Raw genomic sequence first — 15,239 nt, forward strand, 5'->3', positions numbered from 1 at the left:
CATTTATTTAGATGCCTAGATATTCCAATTATATTAGTACCTCTACCCAACAATGAATTGGAAAAACATCAACTTTTTATTGGTCAGATAAAACTGTTACTTGCAATGGTTGCTTTTAGTTCTACGAAATATACACTAGAAGGCAATGATGAAGACCTTCAAAGCAAAGCAATTTGGAAGATAATTCACATTTGATCATTCTATTCTCCTTATTATCTCACTTAGCTCAGTTTGAATAAATGAACTTAAATTCGATTCACTGTGCCTGGACAATTGGAAGTAGAATTTGAGTTAAGAGCACTAATTAAAAACAAAAGCAAGTGTAATTCAACACTGTGGGACTGAAGCCAAGTTTGAGTACTTATGGAGAATACTATCAAGTAGGAACAGCACATTCAGCTTTATACATGCCTATTGTCTATCAAACTCCACACCAGAGACTTGACGTAAGTCTTGTTCAACTGTATCACACCACTATGACTGTTTGTCGTGGTTTGATCACGGGGAGACAATCGAAAACCACAGCAGATGTATTTTCCTTAACCCTCTTCCCCCTCCTGTTTTCCGCCTCCCCCCCGCTCCTCCCTCTTTTTCACTAAGGACAGGCGATTTTGAGAGGAAAGGAAAAGAAGAACAGAGAGAAGAAAGTTGGAAAAATTGAAAACATTTTACTAATGCTACTAAATAAACATAAAGAAAAATAAAGCAGAACAAATATTATAGAACCAGTCTTGCAATTCCCAGCAGCTGCTTCGGCAGGATCCTTCAAGCAGCCAGAACTAGATTCAGTTTGTCACGAGGCCTCAGCTTGCAGGGACAGCAGAAAAACACAGGGACGAAGCAAACCAGCAGGAGACCCAGCAGAAGAGAGAGAGAGTCCTTCGGGTCCACCTTTTAAATCCAGGAAGTCGTGAATGGGATGGAATACTCCCATTGGTCAATTTGTGGTCACCTGACTCAGACCACCTCCTGTCGTTGCCCCCCCTCAATGACCCAGGACACTGTTAAATTGACTTGGTCATCCCAAAAAATAAGCTAACTTCCAATCTCCACCACCCCAGGGACTAACTTATAGGTTCTTTAAAGGTATAACTGAAGAGCTTCAAATTTATCACTATCATTTGAGTAACACAGATAGGCTTTCTTTTCCATGGTACATTTTCCCAATAGCATTTTTGGAAAAGCATGTGCCAAACTTTTGTTCTACGCTCTCTGCAATTGTTCAAAGAATGAAATTGTTGAATCTTTTACCTTTGGGTAAATACACTGCTTTTCTTTTAGAACTACTGGAATTATAGAGAAGAAAAAGAACCAAATTGAATTTCTGAGACAATAAAAATTAGTAATGTCCCATATTCAAGACTCTAAAATGATATTATGAACTTCTGGAAGTGCCTGTTTCTTTCTAATTGCCTTTTTTATTTTATTTTGTTTTGATTTGTTTGTTCTTAGTTCTGATGCAACAGAAAGGCAGGAGGTAAAATACACATCATTATTTCAAAATATGAGATATGAAAAAAGTAGCTGAAGCTCAGATTTTACTGAAACATGGAATGGTAACCCACTACCACAGAAATGAAGCTGCAATACCCTGGGAAGGTAAGTCTGAATGACTCAAAGAAGATGATGTGTAGCTCAAACTGTCATTTCTGTTGCCAGCATGTTGCAGTCACAGATACGGCCTGTGAGTGCCTCCTAAATAGAAAACTCTTTACAACATGGTGAGTATTCTGCTACAAAATACACAGAAGATCTTCAACATATTTTCAATTTCAATTTTGACTGGAGATCAATCATTTATTTAAAGCTGTGTGCATATAGAAGTGTTCTGTAGATTTTAGCTGTTATTTAATGCATCTCAGGCCTGAATCTACAACCTGTAAAAACTGGAAATAAAATCTGTGAAAAAAAAAAAATCTATAAAATCTGAGTTGAAAAAAAGGCTATCAAAACATTCACGTCCTAAATTGCCAAAGACGAAGTACTTCTGTCATCTCCTGACAGCACTCCTGGAGCTCTGTAAAAACATAATTGTACCAGATGTAAAGCAGATTAAATATGTATTTTCATCAATTTAACAAAACAGAGAATAAAAATGTAATAGCTTTTACTCATTTTGTTTCCTAGTGTTGATCAAAGCCAGTAAGTGCTTGCCAAAAAAGAGAGCAAGACAGATGATTTTGTTCATCCTATGTACTTTTCTCACATTAATGAATATTTATGCATCTCTTCTCATTTTCAATGGATGAAATCACATTAGTTCATTGCATACCATGGCCTTACTATAAATAACTAGAAGTCAGGGTCCATTTTCATAGCTAATTTCATAGTTAATTTTTTGTGTTTTCATTTGAGTGCTAACAACACAAAATGGTATGTGGCCTATCTTCTGTTTCTGGGATGTCATGATTAGTCGTTCTTAGTTTTGTGTTGTTTCCTTATTAACTATGCAATACAGATGGCTTCATGCTGAAACTTATTTTGATGCTGAAAGCAAAGAACAAGGCAGAGATGCTGAGTTAACTAATGATGCAGAGATGCTGATTTAACTTTCGTCAAATCTTAAGGTCCCATATAAAAATCTTCTCAGATGAGTACCCTAAGATCCAGTTAGGTCTGGCAATTACCTCCTCCATTCTCAGTGCTGCCTGCTGTTGACCTAATCTAAAATCTAATTGCCTATGGACATTTGTAATACACATGGATCTGTACACATGGATCTCATGATCTCTGTTTTTGAATAGCCTGTTCAAAACACATCACGATGCCAGGGAATTTAATAAGAGAAATACAGCATTCTATAAAACCTAGAAGATCATAGTAACATAGGCAAAAAAATTTCTGTAACCAAGAAATATTGTAAGAAAATCAAATGACTTAAAAGATCTGTGCAGTTTGCAACAGATCTTGGTAATAACTTAAGTTCTTTTGAACATTTCTGACTAAACTGCTTGCTCACAGATCATGTCTTACTATCAGTAAATCATGGTTTGAATAATAAATCCTGGTGTGAATATCCCCTCATTACCCTGTTCATTTTCAGTAGCAAAAAGGATCATTGCAATAAACAAGCCCTATACTTTTTTGTACCTCCTCGGACACAGATATCAAGACTTGCAATGCAGAAAGCCGGAGATATTTGCTATGCTTTTTAAGCCAACAGCAGTCAACAATGGAAGTTTTTTAGTAATACTTACCAACTTTATTTCACAAGGTATTGGACAAAACATGATACTAATATAAAAATGTTCTATGGTAATACAGTGTCAAATTTCACCCCAGGTACTAGGGAACTTATGTACCACATGCACAAATAACTTAGGAAAACAAGGGAGTTTAGGAATTCCTCTGAACTATAATCCTTGTCCTAGCACATGGAATCTATGCTAAATAAACGTGGTTTTCAGAGAGAACGTTTGTGGATCAAATAAAATGGGATACCACCTAACAGGTCACCATAGGGGAAAAAAAAAATCAATCCAACAAACTAAGGATGAGTAAGATGATAGATAAGATATTCCAAAAAGGTCAATACTGATTGAATTAAGTCTGTGAATTCAAATTTTAGTTGAAGCTTGAAAATTTTGTCATGATTTGTCTTCCTGCAACTTCTAACTGTCATGTGCACATTTAGTGTATAAAGTCATCTAAGTATGAGGGGACTGGAGAACGTTAAATTCTTTTAAAGGGCCATCTAAGAAACTAAAAACCAGTAAGACTGATGTACATGCAAGAAATATTAGCAGAAATTGTAAGAAAAATGTAAATTAGTGGACTGTTGTATAAATATGATGTGTTGAGGAACAGTCAACATGATTCCTATGTAGAATATCCCTGAGTCACAAACTCATTGAAATTCTCTAGTGGAGTCAGAGGCTGAAGGGACCTCAGGAGGTCTCTAGTCCAGTCTCCTGCTCAGAGCAGGATCAGTCCTGAGGTCAGATCAGGGAATTCAGACAATGGACAAGGAAGGGTCATTTGATATAATCTTTGATGTTACAGAGGCACTGAGCAAGTTAATTCATTAGTCATCTAAGGAAACAGCCATGAGATGAAAGATCTTTCAGTGGATAAGTAATTGATTAAGAGATTGATATGGCTAGTAGGAGCAGATAGTCAATTTTCATAATGAGGGAGTTCAGGAAAGGAGAATTAGAGATATTTGTGCTACAAGCAAAGCGTATGTTAAACATTTTTATGAATCACCTGGAAAGAAAGACAAGTTGTGAGGTGATGCTGATATTATCAAGTTATTCAGTTTACTAAATATGAGACCTAGCAGTGAGTAAGTGCAGGCAGACATTAAGGGGATCCTTCTGTTTGAGGGCTGGTGCCTGCTAGACTGAAAATATAGGAGGTAAGAGCTCTCTTCACTTTCTGGACCCTTTCCTATGCTTTTTAAATAAATTATGCAAGAGAAGTGACAAAAAGAGTAGTTCCTGATTCCTAGTTTTGCTGAGCAGAACATAAGATGAGTAGGTGAAGACAGAGACCAAAAAGGCCTAGCTTATGTGGACATATGGAACTTATGGAGCTTATGGAGCTTATGGAACAACCTTTATGGCAAAAAGGAAAAACCTCTGCTCCCTCAGGCATAAATTAATCTCTCCAACATCGTCACTCAATGAGCTATAATGCAACTCTATGAGGTATTTACTCTGCAACTTATTTCAAGGCTAATGGCCTTTATGTTCTGAGTTAGCAAGAGAAGGTAAAAGGTTCATTACCAGCCGGGCTGTAGAAGAGCACTGTCTGAAGTCCACTCATTTGCTATCATTTTTACAGGGTTCTCTGAACCTCATATATACTCCATAAAATCTCACTCAGGAAAAAGGCAGGGAAAATTTGCCTATGTATTTCCCTTTTTGTGACACTATGTCCCTATTCTGCAAAGGGAGAAGCCAATAAAGCTGATTCATGTTCTGATAAAAGAAATGGAGGAGATGGTCAATGAATTCCCTCCTCATCTGTGCCCCCCAGCTCATCTGCTTTACTCCTTACTTTTGCATGGAAAAAGGTGAGTTAGGAAAGGGGAGGCAGTAGTGACTGTGCTCAGGTCATTTGCAACGGAAGTGGCAACCTTTATATGGAAAGAACTGACTGATTTTTGTTAGATTTTTTTTTTTTTTCCTACAAGCTTTCGGGGCCCTATGGAGTCTAACAGGTTTACTGGCTATGACCAGACTCACCTGCAGCCTCCTTGGACCCGTGTCCCTGGGGCCAGGAGCCCCATTTCAGCTCAAACAGGGACTGTTTGAACTAAGTCACAGGTGTGCCTGTCTCCAGCCTGTTTCTAAACTGTTGCTTGGATTTCCTGGATTGACACAGGACCTGTCTTGTTACCTTGATTCACATGATACTGGACTATTGAAGGGACCTGTTGCTGTCACCATCCTACTCTCTCATCTGGCTCAAGTGATATGGGGTGGCTCAGGCTCTGTCTGGCCTGTGCTGGTGTCAACCCCAGCTCCCAGCTCCTAGCTCCATTCTTTCAGGGAGCAACCCTTGCAGCTCCCTGGCGCAAATGATGTTCCTTTTCCAACTTCCAAAGGTGTTTTAAGTTGCTGAAAATAACAAAAGAAAAAAAGAAGAAGTCCTGAGAGGGTAAACTGTGTTTCCTCTGTCAGCATCAACCGAAGGATCAAAATGGTAACTGCTGCCTTTCCTGCTGACAGGTGGCTCTTTGAAATTTAAGGTTGCATTCAAGCAAAAATACAAGTGGCATTGCAGTCTCATAACTAAGCACAAAACTTCTTCCACTGGTTTAGTTTATTCCTTCAGCTCCTAAGGAATATCATTGTATTTTTTCTCACAAGCGGAGGACTGTGCGCTCTCTATCAGCGAGTGGTGCACACACAAACGATAAGTGCACTTTTGCAAATAAAAATTGTCCTAAGTCACTGAAACAGGTTTATGGGTAAGTCCCTGCAACCAAAAGCAACCAGTCAATGCATTGCCTTTAAGATCTATTGTAAAGATGCTGACATTTGACGACCTGATGGGTCCTACTTGAAGGTTCTAATAAAGTCTTGCTTTACAGTTTTAAGCTGCCACGTCCAACATCCAGATGTAATTACTTGTGCCATTTCTAATCAAGTTGTTCTTCCCCTTCCTTCAGTGTAAAAGAAACTGGCCAGCTCCTCCTTGTACTTTGCTTCGAAGTGTAATGCATAGCAATATCCTTCTTTCATCTTTCATGTTGAGAAGTTATACCATCCCCTTCTCATCTCTTTATGTGAGAGTGGGTCTTTCTTCACTTGGTCACTCTAAAAAATCTTTTGAACACTTGTTGCAGTCTGAATGGTCTCGTTGAACAAGAACTGCAGTATGATGGAACCTGACGTAGTTTATTAAAAGTCATACTTCTGAAAGAGATCAGATTAATACCTCAAAAGGTACAATTCATAAAACCATGTTACACTTTATTTAGGGATCACTATATGCCATATTTTGTAGATACTACATTTTCTATCCATCAGAAATCTGCCTATCTAGGAGCGATGTATTATTTAAAATCCTAGTTACTGAACCTGAAGATTCAGCTTATAGTTATTTGAGGGTTTGTTTGTTTGTTTGTTGTTTGTTTGTTGCAAGCAGGAATTAGTATCTTATAGGTTGTAGTGTTGTAAAGTCTGAAGAGAAAGCAAATTAAAGGAGAGCAACAATGCATGAGAAAGGATCTGGAGAAAAGGCCAAATAGAAGAAGTCAGAAGTTACAAAGGGTGAACAACAACACAAGACCAAGCAGCAGCACAAGTTATGTAAGTGGAAAACTGAGCACATCAAAGGCAATCCGAGACTTTTTGTCCAGCTACTTTTACACAAAGGGTCAATAAAGCCAAGTTATTTTGTTCTGCACCAAAGCTCCCCTCTTCTCACTACAGGAGCATTCTGGGCTCAATAAACTCTGCTCAAGCATTACAGATGGAAAAATTGCTCTAAAGATTTGTATCAGCAAGGAACACAAAGCAAAAGAGCCATCAGATTCTCTGATTTGCTTTCAGTGCACCAAGTTCCTTCTCTCCTCAATTCCATCACTGTGACCAGTATATTCTGATAACTACCAGTATATTCTAAGAAGTGAGATGCAATATTATTCTTTCTCCTGAAGAATTAATTTTTGGTGGTTCGGTTTGGGTTTTTACCTAAATCAAGTTGGGGGTTGATTTGTTTGGTTTTGTGTGTTTGTTTTGTTTTATTTTGCTTTGCTTTTTTAAATTCACTTTATTTTCAGTTATAATGGATCCAAAATTGCTATAGTTGATGAGCGTTCACCCAGCTACAGTTTTACACATTTTATCTTTATGCACAATTGTTCTTATTCCTTGCCATTTACACCCTGGACTTTTCTAAATGTGAATTTTGGAGGATTTTGCCTTGGTGAGCCATTTGAAGTTCTATAATTACACTCAAATTACTTAGTTTATCTGCATAACTTTTATTATTTTCCTATTTTAAAAAAGAAAGCTTGCTTTCCAGCTTTTCTATCAGGAAGAGATATGTTACATTTTGTTAATTACAAAGGAAATGACTGATGGAGACGAGAAGAGGGAACATCAAATAATATTCTCAATTGTGAAAAAATGATGAAAGAAATTCAATTCAATCTGAAGACTACAGAACTTCTTAAGCCAGAGCAGGAAAAGCTGAAATTATAGCATACAATCTTTTTCAGTAATTAATATTTTAAAAATCTTTATTCCTCCCTATTACCATGACTATTTTTTTTCCTATTTTAAATGGTGATATATAGATGTTACATTTGAATGAAAAATACATAGCATACACAAAGGTATAAGCAGCTTAATCCACTTTAGAGCATGTCTTAATAAGCACTGTAAGACACAACAGGGTTTTTTTTCTATGCTTTTGATATTAAGAGTTACCACGTTCACACGAAGTGTACTCTTCTAATACTATTGTTGCAGAGCTGAGCTTTAAAGCATTGAGAAGTCCAAGTATACTAAGTCTAGAATATTAATTGAGGACAGGTCTGCACATGTTTGTGCGACACTGCCTGTTTAGAAATCTTCATTATCACAGGAGGAGTTGCTTAGCAAAAAGAGGATACTTTGTGCATATGAGCACCTGCATGTGTAATACATTTGACTCAAAATATACTTTGATTTTCTTCAAGATGCTATATTAAATAGTCAAAATTTTTTAAAAATACTTAATTTGCTGAAGGTTTCTTTCGACTTTTGAATTACCACTAAGTAAAACCCCATTATTCATGCAGTTGCATAGTGTGTCCATGAAGTTAAGCAAAACGTCAAGCTGCTACTTTCTCTGTCTTTTAGTATCACCACCAGTTCACTTGCTTGTGACAACTTTAACTGTGTTGCCAGTAAATAAAGACTGACAAAGGACAGGGTTAGAATTATTTCACTGGCAGCACAATGTTCCTTGTCCCATACTACCTAACGGCTTACGCTCTTTGCACTGGTTTTATCAGCAAACCAAGAAACCAGAAGAGAAATGTCTTACATATTGCTAACATAATAGATAACGAATGGTTGATGTGGTTCTGGTTGCTGAAGAATTATTGTTGGATCAAGTTTTGCGTCATAAATTTTATCACATTTTTGTAAAGCTGTTCTCACAGAAAATTTTAAGAACACACCCTGAGGAGCAAATACTCTTACAATTCCAAAATCAAGTAATATTTGAATGAAATAAAGGGAAAATAATTAGGAAATCACTTCATGTGTGTCTTGCTATCAGCATTTTAATATTGTGCAAAAATTCTTTGTAATTAGAGCTTATCAAAAGGCACCGCCAAAACAAATGAAAATTCCATTTTGGATTCTGCACTACAGACACTAAGAGAGGAAAAATTAATTTTTCTTTATCTCATCTGCACTGGAGAATACAGCAGAGGCCTACTTGATGGGTCTTCTTTTGCTCTGCAAATCTAAAGGAAGAGATTACAAGACTGGGGAGATAAAGAGACAGAAATATAGACTAGATACTTGCAAACTGCATAGAATCATAGGATGTCCTGGATTGGAAGGGATGCACGAGGATCATCGAGTCCAACTCCTGTTCCTGCATATGACAAGCCCAAAATTCACACCATGTGTCTGAGGGCCTTGTTCAATTGCTTCTTGAATACTGACAGGCTTAGGGCCATGACTGCCTCCCTGGGGACTCTGTTCCAGTGCTGCACCACCCCCTGGGTGAAGAATCTTTTCCTAACGTCCAACTTAAACCTCTCCTGGCACATCTTCCTGCCATTCCCTCGGGTTCTATCATTGGTCACCAAAGAGAAGAGATCAGCGCCTGCCCCTCCTCCTTCCCTTGTGAGGAAGCTGTAGACTGCAATGAGATCTTCCCTCACGCAGTGACGTCTCCCCTCAGTCTCCTCGCCTCCAGGCTGAACAAACCAAGTGACTTTAGCCGCTCCTTATATGAATTCCTCTCCAAACCCTTCACCAACTTCGTAGCCCTCTTCTGGACACTTTCCAGTAGCTTTATATCCTTTTTATCCTGTGGCACCCAGAACTGCACACAGTGCTCCAGGGAAGGCCGCACCAGTGCAGAGTAGAGCGGGACAATCACCTCCCTCACCCAGCTGGCAATGCTGTGCTGGATGCACCCAGGACACGGTTGCCCCTCTTGGCTGCCAGGGCACACTGTTGGCTCATGGTCCACTTGCTGTCAACCAGAACCCCCAGATCCCTCTCAGCAGTGCTGCTTTCCAGTATAGACACACTTTTTCATTTACAACAAAATCCCTTTCGTTTTTTTTTTCTAAGACAACACTATAAAGTGCTGAAGAACACCTTACTGGCATCTACTCTAAAATATTTTATTCTGTGCTGGCAGAATGACACTGTAACTGCAAAGAGTCACAAACATTTAGTTTTACTTACCCTTAGACTGACACTACTGAGGTTATAAATTACAGGATAACTCTCAGGGGACAGAGACACTGCATCTTCCCTTTTGTTATTTCCAGTGCTCTTTTATTGAATTCCTTCCTGCCACCAAAATCAGTTCATTTCATCTTTGCATAAGCACTGTATTGGTAACCACCATGCCAAAAGATACCCTGAGCTCCTACTTGCCTCCATACGCGCCATCACATTTTCTTTCCTCAAAACTCACTAAAATACTATTTCCAAGCATTACCTCAAATTCCCCTTCTCCAACTCAATCTAAGGCAGTAATCCACCCACACATGAGCAATAAAATTGTAGTCATTTAGCAACAATATAATGCAAGAGGAAAGGCCAAGAGGTTTGTGCTGAAAATTCCTCAGATCTGCCAAGTGTCACACATCTTATACAGAGCTCATGCTTGGCAGACTATCATTACTGACTGCATCTCCCAGTGAAGTTTCATATATTAATAAGAAGTGCAGGTAGAAATGTACATAACGTACTTTTTCTTAGTAAAAAAAAAAAAAAAAAAGAAAGTACATTGGAGTGAAAGCCAAGATTTTATAGTTTCTAGTTTCACATCTTCTACTAATTAGTTAAAATATATCTTTGTAGTACAGAATTCTGTAATCCAAGTCTCTTATTCTGTCTTGGAGCCAGGCAACTCTCAAACCCCTCTTGTTTCAAATAAACTTGTTGTCAAATTTCACAGAACTACTGGAAGCAGAACTGGGATTAAAACTCAGGCAGTCTCCGTGAAAATGCACAGCCAAGTCTACCAACCACAAGGCTTTTTCAGAATGCACATAATCAACTTGTGTGTTTAGCCATCCTGTTCTGGCCCTACAAAGGCCATTCAGCCAGCCAGAACCTAAAAACTATTATATCCCTCATTGTACTTTTATCTCAAACTGCTTTGCAACTTTTAGTAACTCTGCATTTAGTTACCATTTGGAAGCTGCTTCACACAAATTGAAAGCATCCGGTTTGTTTCCAAGAATCTTTCACATTTCTTTATCTTTTCCTGGCCATTCCTCCAGAACCCCAAGTTCAGCAGTACCCTTAGCATGTAAAGACCACCCACGTCTTCCTGTGCTTCTGCTGATCCTTCCTCTGCAGTCCTGCTCTCTGTATGAAAAGCTATGAGCTCTAACTGTGCAGTCCTTTGGTACTGCAAAAAACAAGGACATGGGTAGTCACTGTCCACGCACGTGACTCATCTCCATGATTGTGTCTAACCTATTACAATCCCAGATAATGTGACTGTGGAAAATGAGGTGGATAATCTCACTCTCTTTGCTGAAGGTTAGCTTGGCTAACAGCCTGCAAATCCCAGGTGGGAGCTCAAAGGTACTGGGAGCTTCCTGAGCAGAACAAGACAACTTCCTTGTGCAATGGGTTCAAGCCTTACAGCTCTACCTTATGCCAGCAAACAGGGAGAACAAAAACAAGCCAGCAAGTTTCTAGTAACATTTAAAAACCAAAAGGCAAGTAAAATAATTACTTACCCCTCCTCCAATTTGTTATTTTGAACTCTATCATTAATTTTAAACTAGTTAGTATTGTATGAGGGAATATGTAATACTGATTTTTTGATGTTTCAGATAAGTAATACTGTTCTTTTGAAAGTCACAGCTGAATCTATATTAGGTCAGCCAGAATTAACTGCTCTATTCAATGGAAGCTTGATGGTTTGTATCTGTAAAAAGCTTAGAAAAGCTCAGAACAACATTTAAATTACCACTAGAATAACTATTTCTATTTTATCCACACCTTTTTGGAAAAGCAGGTGTCAGTAAATGGTTGTGCTTGATCATTAGAAGTGCTGTATTTCAACTTGAAGTGATTCCTACATGAAGGCGCTGTCTAGACCAGGAAGTCATACTGTTCTGCTCAAAGTCTCACACTCCACTTACCTGGGTAAACTAGATGGATATGAACAGTTTACTTTCATTGTAAATAGAACGGTTTGTGAAGTACCATCATACTGCTGGAACTGAGCCACTCATAAGCACTTTTGTCTTTATACCAGTGTGACGTCGTAGAATCAGAGAACAACAGAATAGCTCGGGTTGGAAGAGGCCTTCAAAGGTCACCTAGTCCAACTCCTTGCAATAAGCAGGGACATCTTCAACTAGATCAGGTTGCTCAGAGCCCCGTCCAGCCTGGCCTTGAATGTCTCCAGGGATGGGGCATCTACCACCTCTCTGGGCAACCTGTGCCAGTGTTTTACCATCCTCATTGTAAAAAATGTCTTCCTCATGCCTAGCCTGAATCTCCCCTCTTTTACTTTAAACCCATTACCCCTTGTCCTATTGTAACAGGCCCTGTTAAAAAGCCCGTGCCCATCTTTTTTATAGGCCCCTTTCAAGTACTGAAAGGCCACAATAAGGTCTCTCCAGAGCCTTCTCTTCTTCAGGCTATTTCATGAACATAACCAACATAGTTTTGTGTCATACTAATTTCTAATTAACTCTTATCACAGCTTACTTATAATTATGATACATTTCCATCACTTGAAATCTTTGGACCATGGCTGGATAGTAATATTTATGTTATGGACATATCAGAAGTTACAGCCTTACTATGTAAACTGCTGGTTTTGGTTCTTCAGGCTAAATTATGGAACACACAAGATGAACCTGTAATTCCTTTTGTCTTTGAATTCTCTGAATTTCTAGAAAATCCTTTCTGCATTCAAACATTTCCTCAAAGAGAAAAATATAATTTACCAACAGCAAACAAAGAAATATCTTAATAATCATCATCATAACACTTTTTTTTTTTTTTAGTATGCTCTATATTTATTTTCTTGGTCACCATGCTTTTACTTTTGGGGTGGAAAAATGCTATAACACAATTTCATTTTGTAGCTAGACCAAATATTTCATTCCATTTTTCAGAGCTTTGGTTGTCACCAGGTCACCAACCACTATAGTCTTTCAGTTGAGCATGATATTCGCATCTAAAAGTACAAATCTGCAAATGATACAAAACTGAGAGAACAGCTTGAAACACAAGATGGTTATGCTGATGTTCAGAAGGACTTCAATCGGCTGGAGAATGGGCAAACAGCACCCTCATGACACTCAGTAAAGGGAAACGACTAGTCCTGCACACTGGGGAATAACACCCTGCACCAGTACTTGCTGGGAACCAACAGACTGGAAAGCAGCTTGGCAGAAAAAGACTTGATGGTCTTGTTGGACAACACAGTGACCATGGCCAACAATGCACCTCTGTGACAAAGGACGTGGACAGCATTTGAGGCTGCATTAGGAAAAGTATCGCCAGCAGGTCAAGGGAGGTGATCCTTCCCCTCCAGTCAGCCCTGGCTGAGACCACACCTAGAGGGCAGAGTCCACTTCTATGGTCTGACCAGATAGACATGGGCTTGTCTCTGAAAAGACAGACATGGGCATCCTGGAACGAGTCCAGCACAGGTCCATAAAGATGATGAAGGAAGAGGAGAATTCCTCATATAAAGACAGACTCTCTGAGAGAATTAGGGCTGTTTAGCCTGGAGCAGTGAAGCCTCAGGGGGATTTTATCAATGTGTGTAAGTATCTGTTGGAGGGCAGGGGGAAGAAGTGAAGAAGATGGAGTCAGACTCTTCTCAGAGGTGCCCAGTGAATGGACAAGAAGCAGAGGGCACAAACTAAAACAAGAAATTCCACTTCAGCAAAAGGAAAACTTTTTTAATTTTTTTTTAACAGTGAGTGCAGTCAAACAATGGAATAGGTTGCCCAGAGACACTGTGAGTCTCCATCTGTGAAGATATTCAAAGCCCGACTGGACAATATCCTGACTAACCTGCTCTAATAGATTCTGCTTTGAGCAGAGGGTTGGCTTAGATAATCTACAGAGGTCCCTTCCAACCTCAGCTACTCTGTGAAATCAAGCAGAAAGCAGTTTCTCAGGGAGTGATCTGAGTTTCTAGAAACAATGATGAACCTTATTTCTTCCTTCTCCACACGATTTTTCTTGTCTAACACAGGCACGCGGTAATATGCATACATATACATAAAAATATAATCCAAACCCCTAAAAAGCAAGCTATGTAGGGCAGATGTTAACCATATCATTTAGTATAGCAGATTGTGATCAGATATTTAGGTGATGAGTTTTGTATATAAAATCTACCTAGAGCAGAGTTTAATCTCTTTCACTTAATGTTACATAATTATCTAATTAGTATTTAAACATAAAGATAAAGGTGAAGAAATTACTTTCTACAGTGGTTAGTATATGTATTTATTATAAAAAACTAATCTCAATTTACTCCACGCCTCTATAAAAATTGGGGTGTGAAAATACATAGACTAAGGATCCCAAATGCAAGCATCTACTTTGAAATCTTGACAGGAATAGTGCTTTTACTAATGAAGATTTGATTAGAAAAGTTGAACTCTTCAAAGTGATGCTTCTAGAAGAAAATAGCAATTTCCTTTTATTTGCATTGAAGCATGTCCATTGCATACTTTCACATCCTGGATTGTGTATCCAAGTCTGATAATCAGTCAAAACAAAGCTGCTCTACTCAAGAATGTTATTTGCTATTTCAATAAATGCTTTATTTATTTTCTGACAATAGTGCAGAGTTCATTCCTGAAAGGAAAGAACTGCCTATAAGATGCATTAACATCTTCATTCTCCTCATGTTTGCTCAATGTTACGTATCTAAGGTAGTGTGGCAGCTGCACATCCCCCAATGAGATCCAGAGCTTTCCATAGGGCAGTTGATGGCTCTTTAACTCCTTTTGTGCCACACTGTGCCTGTCCTCACCTACACACCTCAGGTGGTGCCAAGCTGCCAACAGTCACATCCTCCCCCACTGCAAGGCACAGCAACTTCTTATGTTCATATCCCCCTGGCTAGGGAGCAAGAGAGACAGGACCCTTGGGCAAGATACAGGGTCCTCAGCCAATGAGGTGCCCAGGCCCAGAGAAGCTTCTGGACCATGTTGTAATGCCCACAGCAAGATCTGACCGGGCAATAAAATGGGGTCCCTGCCAAAGACCTCCTTTGAGTCATCTTCTTGGAGCAGTGGTACTGTGAACGGAGCGTGCCTCTTAGACTGGGGTGCCATCTAAGGAGACTTCCCAGGACTGAGAACCCTTGCCTTCTCTTTGGTGGCTGATTTCCCTTCTAGATATATCCTTGAATGAGCCCTTGCCCACCTCAGACAAGCGATTATTTCCTTCTGGGTACGCTTGACTGAAAGAGGCCACTGTTTTTTTGTGGGTGAATGTGCGCATGCTATGGATCCTCATTATTCTTGTGTGGTCATACGATAATAATACCGTCAGTTGGTATCTGAACCTGTGTTCTATGATGTTATCAGAGTGCTAAAT

This window comes from Caloenas nicobarica, chromosome 2 (genome assembly GCF_036013445.1).
Source record: "Caloenas nicobarica isolate bCalNic1 chromosome 2, bCalNic1.hap1, whole genome shotgun sequence".
NCBI classification, from domain to species: domain Eukaryota; kingdom Metazoa; phylum Chordata; class Aves; order Columbiformes; family Columbidae; genus Caloenas; species Caloenas nicobarica.